The 17,585-nt window shown below is 32.9% G+C and overlaps 1 protein-coding gene across 10 annotated transcripts in view; it reads right to left on the bottom strand.

Annotated features, from left to right (window-relative positions):
- Atpalpha (sodium/potassium-transporting ATPase subunit alpha) overlaps window positions 1-17,585 on the bottom strand; it is a 152,531-nt gene that overhangs the window by 83,215 nt on the left and 51,731 nt on the right. Inside the window, exon 1 of one of the 10 annotated variants that reach the window (XM_067761865.1) lies at window positions 4,259-4,762. The exons of 8 other annotated variants lie outside the window; for them this stretch is intronic. The gene's annotated coding sequence lies outside the window, so the exon portion shown is untranslated. Of the gene's footprint in view, window positions 1-4,258; window positions 4,763-17,585 lie in introns of those variants that run through there. One more of the 10 variants, XM_067761866.1, reaches the window with a different exon arrangement.

Consider the following 17,585-nt stretch of genomic DNA (forward strand, 5'->3'; position numbering starts at 1 on the left):
CTCCACATACGAACGAGTAGGTACTTCAAGTATGAGCATTAGGGTGGTTACAAGGTATATGGTGAATTTTAGTTTTTGTTCTATCTTTCGGGGCACCCTCCTAAAATATGTCAATAGATCAGAAAATGATTATTGTAAAGTTTCAGGCCAGTCCGATAATGTTAACACGTGCCTCATTGAGACCAAAATTAGGAAAAACAGCGATTTTTCAGAAACAAATTTAGTGTTTCGTCAGTAAAATTGAAACCATTTATGCCAGGAACTTGACTCGTATACCATTGAATATTGTAATGTCCATAGACGTTTGCATGGAAATTCAAAATTAGGGATATCCACTATGACCTGATCTGATAAATGCTAAATACTGCTAAAAATAACCGTTTTATAAAAATATTATTTAGATCAAAATCAATACAAATAAAATTACCTATCGAATGGTGTACGAGTCAAGTTCCTGGCATAAATGGTTTCACTTTTACTGACGAAACACAAAAAGTTTTTTCTGAAAAATCGCTGTTTTTCTAACTTTGACCTCAATGAGGCACGTGTTAACATAATCGGATTGGCCTGAACCTTTATATGTATCATTTTCTAATCTATTGGCATATTTTATGGGGGTGCCCTAGCGGAAAATCTAAAATTGATTTCTTGTGGCCTCCCTAATGAGCATATATGTATGAATGCGGGTCACGCCGATTATGCAATCACTGGCATGCAAATAACTCGTGTGAATGCAATTTAAAAAAATGTTAAAATTCGTTACGAGCCTGCACCTTCGCGTAACACAATTATTATATTTTCATTTTTTTTTACACGAAACCCGTATACAACTTTATGCAACAAGGACTCGTTATTGTACAGGATATTTGTATGTATGTCGTTGCGTTAATAGCGGCTAAAATGTGTATGTGTGTGTGTATGTGCATGCGCACAAACTGGATATTTGACAGCATGTGATTGAGGTGGCAATTCCAACATGGAATATTGGAAAAGAAAAATTTTAAATGGGAAAATTGCCGACTTTCCAAAGAAGAGCGAGCGAAAAAATAGGTAGCAATGCTTTCGAACTTATACCCTTTACTGAATGTGAAAAAGGAGAGTTAAAAGGGCGCACGTTGCCCAGAGCGCATGCAAATAATGAAAGCTCTATCTCTCTGCTAAATCGATTGGAGTAAAATGTTATTGCTTTTTTATTAAAATTTTATGATTTTCAAAAACTATTAAACAAATGGCCATAACCGTTTAGACGGTTAAGCGCCAATTAAGTAATTAAGTAAGTATTAAACAATACAGTGAGAGTAACTTTTGAAGGGTTTTGAACAAATTTTGTTTAAGCGAGCAAATTCATTATATTGAAATTACAATTATTAATTAATTATTACGAAAATTTTAAATTTCAGTAATCCAATTATAAAAAAATATGAATTGAAATATACCAAAATTATCTTTCCATTGTATGCTAGCGATTTTGATATATCAAAAAAGGGACGGAAATTGGCGCCCGAGTAGCGACCAAACATGGAAACTTTGATTATAAAGCAATTTTTTTTTTTTGGAAACTCACCGAGTTTTATTTTATTTTATCATTATTACATCATTATAACTCTTTATTTTTATTTTAAAGTAGGCTTGACAAAAATATTTGTGGTTGGCGCTCAAAAGTGGGATTGTTTCTTTTAAACCTGGGTCCTAGCGAAATACGTAAAAAAATTCAAAGCCATTTGGTGTGGTTTGTTTTTGTTGTACTAGTAACAGACTGAAATCAATTCAACTTTACAGACTGCCACAAGTGGGACTAAAAATCCGAATAACTTTTTGAATTGAACTCTATAAGTTTGTTTGAATTCCAAAACGGGAACTAACCGATAGTAAAGCTGATAAATTTATTCAGGGGCCGAATTTGACAGTAATTCGACCATTATCGTTTCAAAAACTCCCATAAAAATAATTTACCCATTCGATATGGGAAAATAATAAAGAAATTTTACTATGCTGTATGAGTTTTTATATCAAATGACTTTTATTTTATAACCTTTTTCACAGAAGTCGAAAAGTAACCATTAAATATCACTTATTTTTTAAGTCAACATTCTTTATTTTAAAGTTAAGATGTAAACTTCCACTTATATTTTTTATTATTTTTAAATAAATTTTTTTTCAAATTCTAAAATAAAAAATATAATTTAAACGTAAAAAAAGCAAAATTTTGATACAAAAAATATATTTTTTCAATGTAAAAACTTTTTACAAAATTTTCTAATCACATTGTTTTTAAATGAAAATATAAGTTGATATTACTTTTAACACAAAAAAAGAAACCAGAAAAAGTTAATAACACAATTTTTTTTATTTAAAATTTTTAAAAACAAAATTAAAACTAAAATTTCAATTTTAAATTGGCATTTATTATTATTTTTTTTATCAATTGTATGGAAATATTTTTTATCTGTAACTGTTAATGTCTTTAAATTTTAAGATGGCATATTCTATATTTTTATGCAAAAAAAATTAAATTTAGTCAAATTTAAACAAAAAAATATGATTCTAACGGAAATTTTTTTATAATGACTTTCTAACAAAATTTCTTAAGCGACTTTGTGTTTAAATCAAACATGATATTCGCTATTGTTTTTTAATCAAAAATAATAAGAGCTAAAGATTCTTTCTGTAATTTAAAAAAAATTTTTTGATAAAATTTTTTTTCTTACCCTTTTTTTATTTTAATTTTTTATTTTAGCTCTTTTAACAAAGGAGATTTCGAATTTTATAGAATGTGTCTAAATATACTAGTTACGAAAGCAAACAAATTTTATTAGAACTAACAAAAAAAATTACAAATACTGAACAAATTAAGACTTAAGAAAATAATGTTTTCAACAAATAACGCAACAAACAATTTAAATGACATAAAAATGGCAAAAAAAACACAAAATATAATTAAGTAAGAATACTGTTCAATACAAATAAAAAAATGTCTGTAACATAAAATATCTGCATATTGAACAACGTTTTCATTTTACTATTTAAACTTCCGCTATTTGCTTTGCAAAAAAAAAAAAACAAAAAAAAGATACTCTCTAAAGATATTTTTGTGAAAAATCGAAACTGTTGTGCAACTCATGGTGGCGGGTGTTGGGTATACGGACATAAAGCGTGCCTTCTTACACGCCCAGCACACACACACACACAGCGCGGGGAGGGACCACACGACGTATGAGTAACTTTTTAAGCAGCTGCGACAACAACATCGCCGCTGCTTTCGTTTCCTTTGTCGGCCACTGTGCCTTGAATTGGAACGTTGATTTCATAGTTATGTATATTACTTTAGTTTGGCTCTTCTTCTTCTTTAACGAGTTTCTTCCTTCATCGATTACAACACACATACACATACGCCGCCTATAACGCACCACGAAAACAACAACAATGCCGGGCAAACATAACTCGTCCTCACTAGCATGATATTAAAGCTTTTTATTGCACTTTTTCAATCGGTTAAATTTTTTTTCAAATTAAAATTGATGGATGTTGTATGGTATGGATCTGATATATTATTGATTTCATAATTTTTTTTTTTTAATTGCAAACAATAAAAAAAATCGTATTTATTTTTTTTAATTTCCTCGTATTTTAAATTTTTTTTCGCGTAGATGAATGTTTGTTTAGTTGATGTTTTTAATATTGTTTTTTTTTATAGCAATTAGTTCTATTTAACTTTTTAAGTATTTCATTTTCGAAAAAAAAATTAGTTTGTTCAGCTCTCTTTTTACTATTGATTTTTTAAGATTTTTTTTTTGGATATATAATTAAATTTTGAAATTTTTTTTTACTTTTATTTAATAAATTTTTCAATATCTTTCCACTTTTAGTTATCCCGTTATACACACACGCACACGTTATCGTTTCACATATACATACACACGAATTCTACATGCTGTGTGAGATATGTGTCGAGTTGATTGGCAAGTTGAGCTTGTTGAGAAAAATCGATTTTAAACAAGGACATTTTCTTCAGCATTTCATGTCGCCACTGCTTTGCCTTTGCCAACGCCTGCGTCACAACTCAAGTCTTTTCAATGTGCCCCCTCGGGGTTTTTCTTAAATATGAAAATTATGCTCAGCCAAAAAATTAAGTAAAATAATTTTTCGAAAACCATAAAGGAGCACTTTTCGCAAAGAGGAGTGTTTTGAGCGCATTTTTCAGCCAAAGACTAAAGCAGCCAGTGTTGTAAATTTTTTTTCTATTATATTTTCTATATACCTTACTGCAGCAGCAGCACTCGGGTTGGTATTACACAATAACTTTTTCCTGATTCTATTCGATATTAATCGATTTTAATATTTTTTATATTTCAGGGGACAAAAAGTACCCCCTTTCGCGTTTTATGTTTCCTCTTTTGCGTTAGGAGGAAATGTATATGCAATTAATATTAGTTAACTATATTTTTTTTCAATCGAAATAAAAATGTTTTTTTATGAATTTCAAAATATTTTCAGTATTCTGAAATGTATTTTATTTTTTTTTTTCAACTACTTTTATTCCATCACCACAATAAATACTGTATTTAACATTTTCTATACTCAAAATTTGCTTTTCTCTTTTTTTTTTTTTGCTATGCGCTTAAGTGTTGTGTAAGAAGCCCGCGAGACGAGATTATTTGCCTAGACCGACCTTCCTTGTTCGGTATCAGCGCTCGACTGAAAATTTTCAACGCTTACAGAGCGATTAAGCTTTCACTGTACCCTGTACCCAACGAAATAATCGACCAAAAGCACAATATAGTCCCCACCCCATTGAAACAGCGCAGGCAGCCGCTCTATGTGCGCTCGTTAAAATTCCAATACATATGGCTGGCTATACATTTTGTACCGAAAGCTGATCGACCAGGTATTTGTTTAGTAAACACGCACACAGTTACTTGTATCGCCAGCAGAATCCGAGCATACTTGCTCGACAAATACTCATATGAGCACAAGTATTTGTGCCGTACAAACGAGTACCATATACTAATGAATTTTGAAGAAGGGTGGTGGGCGCTAAGAGGCTTATTTTATATTTTGAGATACTTTAAGTAGGTAGGTAGGGAGATATTGTATGGAACACGCGCACACTGACAGCACACGAAAAGTTTTAGATTTTTCTTATATCGTCAGTCGCAGCTGCTTTCTCTTCTCTTTATGGATTTCAGAGCAGCTGCATCGCACATACATATGTACATTGGTAATATAACTGTAAAGAGGGTGAGGAGGTATGACAACCGTTGAAAACTGCACTCTGTCAATAGCGTCCCTTAGCATTGTGCTTTACAAATGCACAGTGGCTTATTTTAATGTTTCCATTATACGCATATATAAACAATTGTATGTATGGATGTCAAAATATTTATGAACATCCGCGTCCTCTAACCAGGCAGATTATAAGATTTCGATTTCGTAAGAAGGATCTTTTGGTATAGTCTCTGCAGGCCCGCCGAGAGAAACTCCGGGCCGGGGGGCAAAAAAATGCGGGCCCCTATACTAAAATGAACATATTCTCAAAATCAAAATCACCATCTTTTACATATTTATATGCATTTGTATCAGGGTTGGCCTGTAAACTGTTTACATTGTTTACAGCAATTGTTTACATGTAAACAATGTAATTGTTTACAAGCTAATTGTTTACGTAAACAATTCATTTTTGTAAACAATTCATTTTTTTATGAGTCAGAAACAATCTATTACTAATTAAGCATTTTCACTGTTTTTCAAACAGTTTTCCAAGCTTGTAAAAAATAATGAAAAAAATACGCTTTAATATTTAGTATTTTAATATTTTTTATTCGTTTTCACGGTCCGATTCTTCATTGTTTTGGTCAATTTTCATTTTATAAGAAATAAGAAGTAACTTTGTATATACATGTATATTTAAGAGTATACATTAGACTGGGTCGATTTATTAACCTATATCGCGCCATCGATTTATCGATAGGATTTGGGCTCAGGAAAAAAAGTTCCACTACGCATACTCAAAAAAATTATTTTCAAGCCTTCAAAAAAAAAACGGCGAAAGGGTAAATTTTTCGACCAAAACACTCCCAAAACCCAAAAAATTGTTTTTTTTTTTTCAAAATACCGTTGTAAAAACGTTGGCGATAACATTGCATTTTTTTTTTGCAGGCTCGAAAATTATTTTTTTTGGATATGCGTAGTGGAACTTTTTTTTCCTGACCCCCATCCTATCGAAAAATCGATGGCGCGATATAGGTTAACTTTCGTCCATACAAATCGACCCAGGTTAGTAAACATGCATACATGTATATTATATTCAATGAATATATAGTTATGAACTTTAATTTATCTACACATTCATACAGAACAACATTAGTTAATATGTTTACATAGAAATATACATGTTCTTCATAAAGTATTAATATATTTGTAGAAAATAAACTATTATATTGATTGCGAGAAATATTACACTTTAAAAATCGGTAAATAGAGGTGTGAAAACTAATGAAAAAATAAGTACAGCTTATTACTTATAGTTTTATTTAAATATTGCATTAATTGTATGAAATAAATTTTTCATTTGCTTTACAAATATTTTTTGGTAGTAATTTGGTATATTAAAAGAGTTTAATTAACACAAGTGGGCTTTCCTGGCCTTAACAGCTGCGAAATTATATATGATAGTGTAAAAATCTAACTGTCTCACTGTTGGTGCTTCAATACATAGCATGCAAAGTCCTGTAAGGCGTTCTTGAGTTGAGCACGATCGATGGAAGTTCTTTATCCTTGCAAGAACACTGAAGGAACGTTCAGCACCTGGTACTGTAACAGGTATGGTGCAAAAAATACGTAGAGCAACGCAAATGTTAGGAAAATTTTTAGCTAGTTTTAGAGCACAGATAGCATTCAACAATTCAAATGGTGACAGATTTTCGTTAAAATTTGCTGAGTAAATGTGCTTCAAGTAGATCATTTCATCTCCTAAACTCTCGGAAACGTATGAATTGTATTTGCTGACAAACTGAACGGCATTTTCTCGTATTGAAACCTCATCCATGTATCCAAATTGCCACAAAAAAGAAAAGGTGTTCTTCAAATTTTTCAATATAGCAAATCGTTCGGCAATACCTGCAATAACCGAATCAACTATCATTAAAAAGGTGTTGTTTTTGAAATCAGTCTCGTGATCGTCCTTGATCGTCTCGTTCTCTTCACATTCATAAAAATGTCTTTTGCTATTCCTTTTTCGAACGTCAGGAAAGCAAAATTTTAGCTTCGCAAGCTTCGTTTGTTTTCGGCGTATCGCTGTTTACATACAATACATACATGTATATCGCTGTAAAAGAATTTGCATCATACCCAATTTTTCAGCTGCAACAGAAAACGAATTAAACTTTATGCTACAAAGCCGACGCCAAAAACCAACAACACCTTATGCAGGGTGCAGACACGTTAAGAGATTTATAAAATTTGTTGAAATTTAAAATGATTGCTATCTACAAAAGGTGATTAAAGGTGTGGTTTGTTTATTTTCTGTAAGCAAAGAGCTTGGCTGGTATTTCGAGATTCCCGGGATCCTCCAAAGCCCGGGCCCGTGGTAAATGACCCCTCAGCACCCCTCTCGTCGGTCCAGAATCTCTGTGGTAGTTCTGTGTTAAAACAAATCTCAAAACTTTTTGTTTTTTGTTGTCAAAAATGAAAGAGTCTAATAGGGCGCGTCAGAGTTTTTATAGAAACAGAACAAAACATTTTAATTTTGTAATGTTTTCGTTTAGTTGTATATGTCGTTGTGTCGAGCAATGTGGACGACTTATCACGGTCATTATTAAAAACTGTACCGCAGTGAGCAGGAATAGCCAGTTGTGATCTGTATATACTGTATCATAAATGCTTGTATAGAGATATCAGCCCCTGTGCTTGGGACTGGCCCCCTAATGGGAGTTTCTCGGACCTAATGCGCGGGTAGTTCATTTTTGGGGAAGTTGACAATAAAGCATAAGTACTCAATGGAAATATGCAGTCTCTTCTCCGCTGAAATTAACAATTCATTTGGAGTAATGTGGTCTCTTCAGATTTCTAAACTTACTATAAGGCATTCCCTTCGGGGAAATACGGTCTCTTCGTTGGATATGGCAATAAAGCTCCTTCTTGAGGCTCTGTCGCCTATTCTAAGCTAAGCAGGATACCTGAAATTTGTGAAACTGCGTTATGCTATGCTAAACGAAGGCATTGGACCTACTGTAAATGTGACTAGTAGCTAAGATTTTATGCCCTGGACGCGAACGGAAATTTTCGATGTGACGAGTTATAATTACATCCTTTAATTGTGGTTATCCTGGTGTTTAGAAAAGGTTTCTCAGAGCCCTTAATTATGGAACTGGAGGCCGAGTACTTTACGCCTACTTTCATATGATGGGAAACCATCCGGCCAATGAAGCACACGAAGAGCGATTTTACTATAAAAAAGTTCAACTCTCTCAATTTTATATGACATCACTTCATATAACGGATTCCATATCAATGAGCAATATTCTAGGCGACTTCTCACCAAAGAAGTAAAAAGTGCGTTAAGCGTCATTGGATCTCAAAAGTCTCCAGAGTTATGTCTTATAAAGCCGATTAATACAAATGACTTCGAGACAATAAGGTCAATGTGATAAGAGAATTACAGTTTAAATATTCAGCATTTAAATGATACTTAAAAAACGTAGTAGCTGTCTTTTTCGAATAAGAAACAACGCAAGACTTTTTCGTATTCAGAAACAAATTATTGACAGAACACCATCCTTCCAAAAGTGAAGGTGTAATTTAAAAAAACCGATTCATAATATAGTAACCGGTTCTTAAAAGAAAACCGGTTTCAAAAGGTAACCTTTCCCAAAAAGGTACTGGTTCCTAATAAGATTGCAGATGCAGAAAACAATTAACGTTTCAAATGAGGATATATTTTGCTAAAAACTAATTACATAGATTGAGTAAATCTAATTTTTTTATTGTTTAAAACTGTATTTTATGAATTACATCAATATTTTATGAAAATTTAGAATCATATATCCATATCCACATTTTTTCAAGTCAAATTTTTAATTCCAACCCACTGTCATTTTACCAGCATAATATTTTGCATGCTCGCAGCTGCAATTAAAGACGAAGCATTCAACCATATAACGACGCCACTCTCTACTTGTGATTTGGCGCTCTCATTTCTGTACAATGTATTTGGTTGTTGTCGTCATCAGACGGAATTGCTGATGTGCGAGATTTTGCCGCGATTTATTAGTTAAAGCGGTTTGTTGGTGATACAAAGCGAACAAAACGTTCATGTTCCCCCCAAATGCCCACCACAAGAAAAATGGCTCGTTTATGATAAAAACCAATTTCCAGCGCAAACAAATAATCAACTTAAATGAAGTACACATGAATTTATTGAAAGCAAGAAGCGGAGAAGGCCAGTTGGGGCGGTCATTAGATAGATACACGGCAGACAATCAAGCAAACAAACAAACGCAAGCCGAACGACCCGCTGATTGTATGCATAATGTCGAGCAAAGTTGGAAATAAGTCACGAATCGAGAAAATTGCACAAATTGGTTTGCACAAGAAACGATATCAAATCACAAAGAACATAATAAACATGAATCTCATAAAATATGCACACAGATACATACAAATGATTTTAGTTGGTTGCTGTTGTGGTTGAACCAAAAATTTTGGAATATAAAGATATTGCATGCGCGAACTTCGGTGGAAAGCAGCGGAGCGTAACAAAATTCTAGTAGGTCACTTTCACCACACCAAAAACTTTAACACAATTTTTAACATAATTTAAGCACAGAAATACACTGATTGGAGTTTTAGTGAGTAAAAGTTAAAATTCTGAACACATTAGCTGAATAAAAAGTGTACAAATAATTGTTAAATAACAAATACAGACAGTGGTAGTTTAACAAATTCTGCTGTGGTAAGTGGTGAATGTGACCTACTAGAATTTTGTGAAGCTTGCCTCACACTATTTTTCGTCTATGCAATGTCTCTCTATTATATCGTTTCTGGTTGAACTAAAATGTGTGGCACTGTGGCAAATTGCATACAAGTACCTGCCGAGCAGATTTTTTTTACAGTGGCGCAGGTAGGCTAGAGTGCGGCATGTACATATGTATTTACTATAAGTATATATATACATGAAAAGGCGGCTTTTTTTGCTTGCTTAAGGATAGAAGGAGTATTGTAAAGCTTACTAGCGGAACATGCAGAATGTGGTGACGTCATTACACAACCTGCACAAACAATTCCTTGCAAAATATACTCCAAATATCGATTTCAAATGAATTATGTATATAATTTTAGTGAGCCTTTTTTAAAATTATTTTACCGAACTGCAACTGAATCTTACTTGGTTATATAATACTTTAACTACAGATTAGATAACAATCTTTAAATTTTCTATTTTAATCAGCTCAATGCAGAATCATTGTATAGCTACCGGAATGAAAAACCGAATTTACAGAGCACTTCATTTTGTAAATACGTGAGAATGGCGCATGCGCAAAATCTGTACTATGAGTATTCGATATAAAATTTCGACATGGTACAGTGGGTTTTATTTGGAAAACTTGCAAGCAAATTTTACTCCTAAATTTATTCATCAAATTATTACGTGTGATTATATATTTAAAAATGAAGACGTGGTTTTCATCATTTCCCCAATTTTTTTCTCAATAATATTTATATGTAACTTTATTTAAGATGTTTTTATAAGTTTTTTTTTTTAATTTTCATTTTTTGTGTTTTTCTTTTTTGATTCGCTTTTTTATTTGTTTATAATTATTATTTTTACTTTTTGTTTTTATATTTTTTTCCTTTGCATTTTTATTCAATTTACATTTTGTTTTTTAATAATTTTTGCTTTCCTTTTTTTAGTTTTTTTTTAATGTCAGTTAAATAGAATATAAACCTAACCTTTTCCTTTTTTAAATTTTTTATTATTTTCTTTTTAGTTTTATTTTTGTCTATTTTAATTTAATAAATTTTTTTCAATCAGAATAGAAAAAAGATATTTTTTCCAGGTGTTTGGAAAGACCACTTCGTCTTGCGGCTGCATGCATTCGATTGATACCTTCGACCAAGTATTGCACTAAAGCGATGTAACATTTTCATAAAGCAACCCCTAAGCGATATTTTATGACTATTGCCATAGGCGGAAATACACCGCGACAGTTAGTTACCCTTATACTACACCATAGAGATCGATCTTCCGAAAATTTATCACAGATGATCGGGGTTTGTTGGTATATAGCGAGCTCTTTGTTTCGACGAAGACATGAAATACTTTCTTCCGGAACGGTGAACGAGAATAATTTGGGGGAAAAAATGTATTTATCGTTCCAGAGAAAAAGCAGGAAGGAGAGGGGACAGGAAGACAGAGCCAGGAAGAGAGATGGAGTGTTCGAGTGAACGGGCCTGAGTGAGAGCAAGGGGGAGAAGTATCAGTAGATTAAGGGGCAGCGAGAGAAAGAGATGGTGTGAAAAAAAGGACAAGCGAGAAAGGTCAAATCATAGAAACTACTTGAAATTTATTTTAAGGGGCGATACATAAATTACGTGACGCGCCTAGGGGAGGTTTGGACAACGTCTTCCGGGTCTGCTAGTATTACACTAAAAAAAATTATATACGGCAATAATTTTACTTACATTACATTTTTTTTTTTTTCATATCAAACCAATCCGATTTCATGCACGTCCAGATTTTCTAATACTTTATACAATTTTTAATGTGAAATAAAAAAGTGCTAAGAATTGTTTAATTATTCGAACGAATTTTGTATTTGACTCCATTGTGCATTGTCTCAAAAGGCCGAAGTGCAATCTGCTCTCAAGTAAAACTTGTTACGACTACAATGACATACAAGCTTATAGTAAGCCGATTTAAGGGATGACGCTTTTTATTGAAGTTAACAAAATGTAGAACAGCTCCATAAAGCAAATTCATATTCGGAAATTAAAAGAAACCTGGCACCATTAAAATTTTATGCATATGTATAGAAATTTTTTTTGGGCAAGGAATAAACTGAAGTACGATAATTGAAAAAGAGTAAGTAAACGAATTTGCAATGTACCTACTCGTATAGTGCTAACAACCCTTAGAAAGGTGAAGCTTTATTAAAGTTATGGAGATTAATATATGTATGTATGTACCTACGAGTATGTAGAATGAATATCATCATATTATGGAAGTAAAGTTATACATATAAGTAAATATGTAAGAAACAAAAAAAAAAGGAAAGCTTAGGAAAACAAGTAAGGAAGGCTAAGTTCGGGTGTAACCGAACATTACATACTCAGCTGAGAGCTTTGGAGACAAAATAAGGGAAAATCACCATTTAGCAAAATTAACCTAGGGTAACCCTGGAATGTGTTTGTATGACATGGGTTTCAAATGAAAGGTATTAAATAGTATTTTAAAAGGGAGTGGGCTATAGTTTTAGAGGTGGACGCCATTTCAGGATATCGCCATAAAGGTGGACCAGGGGTGACTCTAGAATGTGTTTGTACGATATGGGTATCAAATTAAAGGTATTAGTGAGGGTTTTAAAAGGGAGTGGCCCTTAGTTGTATATGTGAAGGCGTTTTCGAGATATCGACCAAAATTTGGACCAGGGTGACCCAGACCATCAGCTGTCGGTTACCGCTAATTTATTTATATATGTAATACCACGAACAGTATTCCTGCCAAGATTCCAAGGGCGTTTGAATTCGCCCTGCAGAATTTTTTCATTTTCTTCTACTTAATACCCACCCATTTTACAAAGTCTTTTCTAAAGTTATATTTTGCGTCAATAAACCAATCCAATTACAATGTTTCATCTCTTTTTTCATATTTGGTATAGAATTATGGCATTTTTTTCATTTTTCGTAATTTTCGATATCGAAAAAGTGGGCGCGGTCACAGTCGGATTTCGGCCATTTTTTATACCAAGATAAAGTGAGTTCAGATAAGTACGTGAACTGAGTTTAGTAAAGATATATCGATTTTTGCTCAAGTTATCGTGTTAACGGCCGAGCGGAAGGACAGACGGACGACTGTGTATAAAAACTGGGCGTGGCTTCAACCGATTTCGCCCATTTTCACAGAAAACAGTTATCGTCAAAGAATCTATGTCCCTACCAAACTTCACAAGGATTGGTAAATTTTTGTTCGACTTATGGCATTAAAAGTATTCTAGTAGAATTAAATGAAAAAGGGCGTAGCCACGCCCATTTTGAAATTTTCTTTTATTTTTGTATTCTGTTGCACCATATCATTACTGGAGTTGAATGTTGACATAATTTACTTATATACTGTAAAGATTTTAAAATTTTTGTTAAACTTTGACTTTAAAAAAAATTTTTTTTTAAAAGTGGGCGTGTTCGTAATCCGATTTTGCAAATTTTTACTTAGCAAACATATAGTAATAGGAGTAACGTTCTTGCCAAATTTCATAATGATATCTTCAACGACTGCCAAATTACAGCTTGCAAAACTTTTAAATTACCTTCTTTTAAAAGTGGACGGCGCCACGCCCATTGTCCAAAATTTTACTAATTTTCTATTCTGCGTCATAAGTTCAACCCACCTACCAAGTTTCATCGCTTTAGGCGTCTTTGGTAATGAATTATCGCACTTTTTCGGTTTTTCGAAATTTTCGATATCGAAAAAGTGGGCGTGGTTATGGTCCGATTTCGTTCATTTTAAATAGCGATCTGAGATGAGTGCCCAGAAACCTACATACCAAATTTTATCAAGATACCTCAAAATTTACTCAAGTTATCGTGTTTACGGACGGACATGGCTAAATGAATTTCTTTTTTCGCCCTGATCATTTTGATATATCGAAGTCTATATCATCTATCTCGATTAGTTTATGCCGTTACGGATTACCGTTATGCGAACAAAGTTAATATACTCTGTGAGCTCTGCTCAGCTGAGTATAAAAATGATATAACATGACAGTCACTTGAATAATTTGCAAACTCAACCCCTAATCAATCAAAAGCAAATGATTTGTAAATGCAAATGTCATAGGCTATTACTGAATTCAAAATTTATTAATTGGTAACAAAAATACCAAACTTAACATAATTAAATATACGTATATATACTTAACATTTATGTACAGCAGTGAGCAAAAAAATATCAGTGGTAATTTTTTAGCAAATTTTGTTAATGAGTACTTTTTTTTAGATATTTTAAAAAAGAAATTATATGAATTTTGTAGCTGGAACTATGCAAACCAATTCGAAAAAGTTCGAAAATTAGAAAAAAAAATTTACGAAAATTTCAACTATTTAATTTGGAGTTCCTTGAATTTTTTTGAGTATGCAGAACATCAATCAATCTTAGTTTTTTAGTTTTGTGTTTTTTTTTTTTTTTGTATGGTGGAAAATCTAAAACATTCTTCGGAAAAAAAATGTCAAAATTCAATGGTAGTTTTCAGAGACATATAACTTGTACTTTGTTAGACTAAGATTGATTGGGCTACAAAATGGGATACTCAAAAAAAGTCAGAAAACTCCCAATAAAAAATTCGAAATTTTCGTAAAATTTCTTCTTTTTTTTTGGAATAAATTATTGCGATTGGTTGGCACAGTTTCAGTTACAGGTTTGATGGACGTTTTTTCTTAAACTATCGAAAATAAAAAAATAAAAATTGAATTAACAAAATTTTATAAATATTTTCACTACTATTTTTCTGTTCGCTGCTGTAAATATTTAACTTTTTTATATTAAATATATTCGCGTGTACCCAAGAAGTAAAAGAATCAGTCAAATGGGACGATAACGCATAGTCACACTCATGTGGTAGGGCTGAAGGCATGGCAACTATGCGTGCACTTCACGAATTTTCTATTATTCTAATATTCTTTTATGAGGCGATAATTGTAAGCCCAACCATAAAAGAGCGCATAGCAGAGAAAGTATGAACTATGTATTTGGGCAAAGGATTTGCATTCTATTGCCTTGTGCTTCTTGTAAATTTTGCACATTTTTGAATGTATGAACACTTGGGTGCATAAAAATTGTAGAAAAATGCTTAAAAAGTTTTATTAGTTCTATTTATTTTCGTCAACTTTATAGAAAACTTCAATAAATTGTATAAGGTAAACTATAATATGCAGACCAATTTAAAGACTGTTTTCAGGAAAATTTTAGAATGGTTGTAAGCATCATATTGGGGCCATTTCAGAATTATATCTCTGGATCATTTGGGGGCTGTGACTCTTTTCAGGATTATTCCAGAATGGTAAACACAATAATGTCAGGCCCATGTCAGGATTATTTCGGAGCTGTTTTCGTAATAGTTTCGAGAAAATTTTTACACTTGAACAAGTTCGGAATTATTTTCAGGGTCATATTGGACCATTTTCGGGACTGTTTTCAGATTCTTTCGGACCGTTTCAAGATTGTGTTAAGAATTACTTCGGAATTATTCTGGGAATTGATTTAAGTATTATTTCGTTGTAACTTGTAGATCATCATATCAAGATGGTTTTTGTGATTATGATGTGGCTATTTCTAGACTATTATTGGATTATTTGGGACTGTTTCGGGATAATCTCGGAACTGTTTGAGGGATCATTTCCATACTATTTCGAGAGTATTCAAGACTCATTGGCTTTCGAGATAATGTACGGTCCATTTATTTTTAAGTTTAAGAGTCAGTTAGAGATCATTTTGGGATCGTTTCGGGCACATTTTGGGGTAAGTTAGGGATTTTTACAGGACTTTTTCGGAATAATTTCAGAACTATCTTCGGATCATTTTATGACCATCTCTGGAATACTTATGGATTGTTTAATATTTTTGAGCGTTTGTTTATTTATAATTTCAGGACTACTTCGTAACAATTTTCGTGACTATTTTCTCTACTCGATCAAGGCCAATAAAACTTGGTTAGTAGATCATATTCATAAAGCAAGATCCATGAAATGTAAAACTACACTCAAACATCCGGCAACAGCATAAGAAAGTTTCAACAGAAGTTAAATACCAGGTCGCCATTATTATGGCTTTTACGATTTGCCACTGTCTCGAAACTTCTATTCATTCGCCAGATTTTCTTGTAGAGTTTTGGGGTATTATTTCTGTCAGCAACTATTGAAGCTATCCGTCCGTTTCTAACTAGACGTCTCTCTCTGCTCTTTTCCTCCTCATACCGAGCCCGGCCTCATGTCGGATTTTCATTAAATTTATAAGTTTTCCTATGGTTATTTTTATGCCTTTCTCTAGTCCTTCATCGACTTTTTTTAATCCCTAAATTGGTCACCAGTTTTTTTTCAAAAGGAGCTCTGAGATTTCAGCATGTTTTGGTACTTGTTCTTTGCTCATAACCGCAACTTTTAAATTGGAAAAAATGTCATTGGTTTCAAGTAGCGACCAAGGTAATTTATTAGCGCCATGCAAAGAATAGCCGCGTATCTACATTTCATAACAAAATGATATCTCAATCACAACACATATCAATGAATATACGTATTTCAAAGCCAAACTTATCAATCAGAATGAAATCAAAGTGATTCCAACTATAAGAATGATGAATCAACAAATGTGTATAAAAAAGCAACAAACACAAACATATGTAAATACAGAGGCGGTGCCCTTTAGAGGTACAGTGGACTGGTTCAAAAAAAGTATATATTACGCAATGATTGAGAGGTTATGCAGGTATGGCACTCAAATTTGGCAATGATAAGGATTGCAACAGTATAAGAGTACGCGACCAATGGCTAGATAAAGACTATCAGAAATAAGCAAAAAAATTTCTCTGGAAGTGCGCAGTAATATTTGATTAGGATGGTTTCAAACCAGGCTGACCTAATTCTTAAAACCTCTTTAGCTTTATAAGCTATAGGAGGCGTTTTGTCAGAACCGATGTACATCAGGTACTTACAAACTACATACGATCAATTCGGAAAGTAGATAGGAACTAAAGTTTTTCACAAGAATGTATACGGGCGGAGAGATGACGCAAAGTTAAAATGGATCTTGTTCTCCCACTATCCGGAAGGAAATGCTCATAAAATGTAATATAAATCATGTATTTCGGTATGCAAGCATTACTTTAAATCTGCGCTCAAACATAGTCCACGACTGGGATCTGCTTGCTTACATCAAATGTGAGAGAACGTCAGTTGTTCAAAGAAAAATTATTCATGATGTTCTCAGTGAATCGCATTAACATAACGATCTAAGCATAGGTCTTCTTGACATCACAAATATTTTGGATAAAATAAAGTGGCGATCTTATTAGTTTGACTGCAGTCAAGCAGTCACAGAGTGGATTGTGTGCGTCAAAACATAAGTCCCCAACTCCAAGAGCCATTACCGAGTGAAGGAATGTGGTGCATACATTTAATAAAGATTGGGCACATACCCTTATTCTTTTTTGTATATACGTCGGATGTATAATGTCAGGCTATTGTAAAGATGATTAACGGATGTATATTGGAACGATTTTACGTCATTCCTTGTCTGAGTTTAGGAGCAAACCGTGTTCTGACATCTTTAGTGTTTTCGAATGAAAAATGACACTGAAGATGCCACAATTAGACAAGGGATG

The sequence above is a fragment of the Eurosta solidaginis genome, chromosome 1 (genome assembly GCF_040869045.1).
Source record: "Eurosta solidaginis isolate ZX-2024a chromosome 1, ASM4086904v1, whole genome shotgun sequence".
Taxonomy (NCBI): Eukaryota; Metazoa; Arthropoda; class Insecta; order Diptera; family Tephritidae; genus Eurosta; species Eurosta solidaginis.